Here is a 6,000-nt window from a genome sequence, read left to right on the forward strand (position 1 = left end):
GTGGGGTAGTTGAAGATAAACTATACTCCCCCTCCGTCATGTATGAACTCAAGGCCATGGATCCTGGAACAGGGGAATGAGGGTGGTTCTTAAGCCCCTCCATTGGAAATGATCAAGACCTAAGAAATATTATGACAGTGATTGTCACTGAGTCCTTCAGGGAGTAATAAATGTTCCCTTGCAATCTAGCCTGTGTACACTGAGTTTGGTATAAGCTACACCAAACACATGGACGATACTTCTGAGTACATATTGTTCCTGTAAGTGTCATTATGTTTAAGAATGTTTCAATGACAAATAGGTGAGGAAAGTAATTTGCCCTATCCCTGTAAGGATATGCAAGCAGACAGTTAATAACAGCCTGCCTACCAATGTTGAGCAGCACTACATTCCCACACATATTAAAAACAGTTTTGGGGGCTCTTCACCAGGTGGCATACATAGCTCCCATCCCCATGCCTTCCTCACAACAAGCAAAGTAGTTTGGAAGAGAGGGGAAGAGACACTAGCCTAAGGCCACCCAGCAGGTTTCATAGCTCAGTGAGAACTTGAACCTGAATATCTGAAATCAGCCCTGTGCTTTAACCACACACTACTAATGGTTCTCCATTCTGTGAATGCACTGCAAAAGAAAGCATGTACACAAGAGCAACATATTAGACTTGTAGTCATCTGCATGTACATCTGGGGGTAAGCCATATTGAACCCTGGAGACTTGATTCCAAGTAAACTGTGCACATGGACATCCCCAGATGGCCAATACAAAAATCAAATACACTACAAAATTGGAAGCAGAAGATGGAGGAGTTCTATTCTCATGGCCAAAACTAGACTATGACTTCAGCACAGATCATGAACTATTTATATCAAACATTAAAGTAAACTGAAGAATAAAGAAAAATAGGCATCATACTAAATAGGACCTAAAGAGCATCCCAACAGAATTTACAGATAACGAACCATAACAGACTGGCAAGCTAAGGCACCTTCTGGGTGGCTTGGGAGTGTGGCATTTGCACACCGTGCACTCTCAAGCCACCTGGAAGATGCCTGGCCTTTTACACACTGGCAGCTTCATGATGCTCCGGCAGAATGGCGATTACACACCACATGCCACTGGAGCATCATGAAGCCAGCTTCTGGACACAGCACAGGTGCAAAGCTGGCTTTTTGCTGGCCAAAAAAGGAGTGGCTCTTTGCCACTTCTTTTTCAGGTGGCTTCAAGGCAGATTGGGGCTATGGCCAGTCTATTTTGGCCCCAAGTAAGAAACAGATTTGCTCAGTTAAGCATAACCAGAAGTCTGGGGCATAATCAAGGATGAATGCAGAAAGACACTATCTGTGGGCAAAAAAATAAAAATAAAATAAACAATGAATAACATAAGAAATACTCAAAGCAATAAAGGCGAGACAAGAAGCAAAAGAAAAGGGTGATAGAAACAGAGCCAGAACCATGAAAACAGTGGCCAACAGATTGGAAATTATATCAATATACACCCCCATCCACAAAAAAGGAGACACAAAAGACTACAGCAATTATAGAACCAAAGCATTAATTTCCCACCAAGTGAAATTATGCTCAAAATTCTGCAGCATAGACTCCAACCATATATGGAGAGAGAATTGCCAGATCCCAAGTGAATTTCAGGAAAGAAGAGGTACTAGGGACCACATTGCAAGCATACAGTAGCTAATGGAGTGAGTGAAAGAATTCCAGGGGGAAAAAACTCAGCATGTGCTTTATAGACTATAGCAAGGATACTTTGACCACACAAAAAGCTACAGAATGCTCTTGAAGAAATGGGAGTGTCACTACATCTGACAGTCCTAATGAGAAATCTGTACTTAGGACAAGAGGCTACTGTTAGAACAGAATACAGAGAAACAGAGTGGTTCCCATCTGGCAAAGGGGTCAGGCAAGGCTGCATTTTATCACCCTGTGTGTTCAACTTGTATGCGGAAAATATCAAACATAGAGCAGGTTTAGACATGGATGGAGGAAGAGTGACGATCATCACAGACTTGGAACAATCATTTAAGAAAGTCAAAGAAGAAAGTGTGAAGGCAGGCCTAGTGTTAAACATAAAGAAAACAAAAATAATGACCATTATCAACCTCGATAATGAGGAAATCAAAATAATTAAAGATGTCCCATACCTTGGATCATTTTGATTAGAAAGGAGAATGCAGTCAAGAAATCAGAGGAAGAGTGGGAATGGGAAGGACAGTTATGAAAGAAATAGACATTCCCCTTGGAGGAGTGGGAAAAGGCATGCAGGCAAGATTTACAATTTACTTTAAACATAGATATTAAAGAAACCTTTTACAAGATGATCCACAGATGGTACATGCCATCAACCAAATTAGGAAAAATACATAAAAACGGAGATATAATATGTTGGAAATGCAGGGGAAATAAAGGAATGTTTTACCACATTTGGTGGACATGTCCACAAACAAAGGTATACTGGCAAGATATACATAAAATTATTTAAATAATGTTTCAGACTCAAATTAAATTGGAGCCAGAGTTATTCTTGCTTAATATGGTAGAGAGGAAGGAAATAAGAAAACATTTGAAATGCATATTGTATTTAATATCAGCTGCGAGAATTACATTTGCGAGAGGCTAGAGAGACGATAACGCCATCAATAGATGAATGGTTCATGAAAATGCTAAATGCGATGGAAATGGATAAACTAACTTGCCCCATTAGGGATAAGACAACTAAAAATTAGGGGAAAGAATGAAAACCAGTGATAAGCTTTTGTGAGAAAAGATGGTCTAATAATTCTTAATTGTATATACATATATGCAATGATATTAGTATACCACCAAACTATAATGCTCAACTTGATACTAAAATTTAAAGTCACAACATTAAGATATAAAAGGGCATATGGTAGTATATGTTAGTGAATTATGTACAAGAATACGAATAATTCTGTTAACAATGATAGCCAATAAGATAACTATCAAAGGTTAGAAATTGTTAAGATAACCGGCATATAGGAGCAATATATAAGACTGGAATAGAACACACAGTGATTGAACAATAGAGAAGAGAATGATTTACAAAGAGGTGGATGAAAATAAATTGTGTTTGAAGGGAAGGATATACATTAAGAGAGCGTTTAATAAAATGAACCAACAGGGAAAAGCAAAGAAGAATGAAGGGAGGGGGGAAGGGATAGAGGGGAAAGACGTTTTGTAATATTATTTGTATACAGATAATGTGTAAGATGTATAGCTGTTTTATATTTGAATCACAGATAATAAAAGACTAGTGTTTTTTTAAAAGAAATCCTAAAGCGTAAAGATATACAGCTGAACACTGAAGTTAGAATAATCTAAGCCATTGTATTCCCCATTACCATGTACGGATGTGAGAGTTAATAATAATAATAATAATAATAATAATAATAAATTTTATTTGTATACCGTTTTTCCCTAGATCAAAACGGTTTACAGACTATAAAACTATTAAAAACATCTCATAAAAATAGATAAAAACAAGTATACAATTATATAAAACACAATCATTCACAGGGTAAGGCAGAGAATCGATGACATCAAGAGCGCTCAACTTCATTCCTCGGGGGGGGGGGAGGCTTGGCAAAAAAGAAAGGTTTTAAGCCTCTTTTTAAATGTTTCTAGGGGGGTCATGAGACGGAGCTCCTCGGGGAGACTGTTCCAAATCCACGGGGCCACCACTGAAAAGGCCATCTGGGATGTGAAGACATATTTCGAAGATGGAATCTCCAACAGATTCTTCCCAGATGTTCTGAGTGTGCAGGGCAGATTGTGTGGGGAGATGCGGTCCCTCAAGTAACTCGGGCCCAAGCCATGTAGGGCTTTATAGGTAATAACCAACACCTTGTATTGCGCTCGGAAGCGAATGGGCAGTCAGTGAAGATTTTTCAGAATAAGTGTTATGTGGTCAAACCTGGATGCGCCGGTGACCAGTCTGGCTGCCATGTTTTGTACTAACTGAAGCTTTCGGGCTTGGTACAAGGGTAGCCCCATGTAGAGCGCATTACAGAAATCTAAGCGAGAGGTTACTAGAGCATGTACCACGGTTTCAAGGTCCCTTTGGCCCAGGTAGGGTCGCAGCTGGCGTATCAACCGAAGCTGATAGCAAGCACTTCTGACTGTCGCATTTACTTGAGATGTCAACTGCAGGGATGAGTCCAGAAGTACTCCTAAGCTGCGAACTTCGTCCTTCAGGGGAAGTGTGACCCCATTCAGGACAGATGGATAAATTTCTTTCCCCGGGCAGTGAAGAAAGCAATAGGAAGAAAATTAATATATTTGAGATGTGGCGCTGGAGAAGAGTGTTGAGGATACCTTGGAAAAAGCAAGCAATTGGGTCCTAGAACAATTCAAGCCTGAACTTTCTCTGGAAGCCAAGATAATTAAATTGAGGTGGTTGTACTTCAGCCACATCATGAAAAGTCAAGACTCATTAGTATAATGAGTATAATGAGTATAATTACTAATTAGTATAATTACTAATTAGTATAATTACTAATTAGCTTACTTGCTGTTCACCGCTATGATCTTTGGAATAGCGGTATATAAATAAAACAAATTATTATTATTATTAAAGATACTGGAGAAGATAGAGGGAAGTAGGAAGAGAGGAAGACTGCATGCCAGGTGGAGAGACTCACTGAGGAAGACTGCAGCCTGAACCTACAGGACCTGAGCAGAGAGGTAGAGGTTAGTGGGCTGGAGACGTCTCATTCACAGGGTCGCCATAAGTTGAGGTAGATTTGAAGGCAGTTAACAACAACAAGAGAACTGTGCTATTTCATTGGCTGGAGTGTAACCTCTGGCTTTAACAGGCTGGCACCCACTGTGGGCTCTGGCTCACAGTAGCTTTATGGGACTGCAGGGTTTTTGCTGCTTTTGCTGTCCAAGAAAGGTACTTTCTTTGTGCTGGTATGCTCTTTTTTTACAGAGCAGAATAAATTTCACCTTCCTAGATCCATGGTAAACAAGGTAACTAAATGCAATAGTTCATTTATGAAAACATTATGTTCATCCCATAACAGACAGGTAAATATCAAATTAATATGGTTGTGATGTGCTCACTGAGGATGTTTTACAGACATTGTGTACCACTACACCCAGAAATGACCAAGAGGGTCACATCTCTAAAGAGGCAGAAAGTTAATCTGTTGCTGTGAACTACCCCTATGCTGTTTGTATTTCCACCAGTAGTAAGAATTAATGCCAGTCATAACTGAGCAGCCACCATTTGCCTCTAGGCACAAGCCTGACCAGAGAATGAAAAAGTTAGTTATTTTGTTAAACTACAATTCTCAGAATTCTCCACCTAGCAAAGCCACTGGACACGCTGGTTGGGGGATTCTCCAAGTCTTGATCCTGCAAAGTAACTTTCCCAAGCTGAGGACCCAAATAACCTCTCCAAGCATCTGGATCTAAGTCTGAGGAATTTCTGAACTAAATGAAGATGTGGTACTTACCATGAAGGGTTTAGTCTTTGATGTCTTCATCTGTCTAGCATTCTCTGAATGTCACCAAGGAGAAATCCACAAACAGTTGGCTTATTCCCCCATATGCCATAGATGAACCAGGAGTTCAAAAGTCCAAAGTTCTTTCAATCGTGACTGTTAGCTCCTGTGCCCCCATGTCGGTTTATATATTTCCCAAGCCAGGTATGGTTTAGCCTTCACATAAATGAAATTAATACTTTTAAAAAACAAACAAACATGTAATAGCAGAAAATAAGGAACCAGTAGATAAATCACCAGCAACAGAAAGTTTAACAACCTCGGGAGTGTTCACAATAGTTTTAGTATCTCTGACAGCACATTTCAGGGAGAAGGGGGAGGCTGTGGTGATAAGGCCTAGTTGGCAATTGCTTGCTGCTTATTAATTCTGCCTTGTTTGTCAGCCTCATCCTGAAATTAATTTCTATGTATTCAGGAGAGGGGGAGTTGATGACCATAAGCCCTGGGTGCCAAGTACTT

The sequence above is a fragment of the Sceloporus occidentalis genome, unplaced genomic scaffold (assembly GCF_023333645.1).
Source record: "Sceloporus occidentalis isolate IW3139 unplaced genomic scaffold, rSceOcc1.0.p SCAF_4, whole genome shotgun sequence".
Classification (NCBI taxonomy): Eukaryota; Metazoa; Chordata; class Lepidosauria; order Squamata; family Phrynosomatidae; genus Sceloporus; species Sceloporus occidentalis.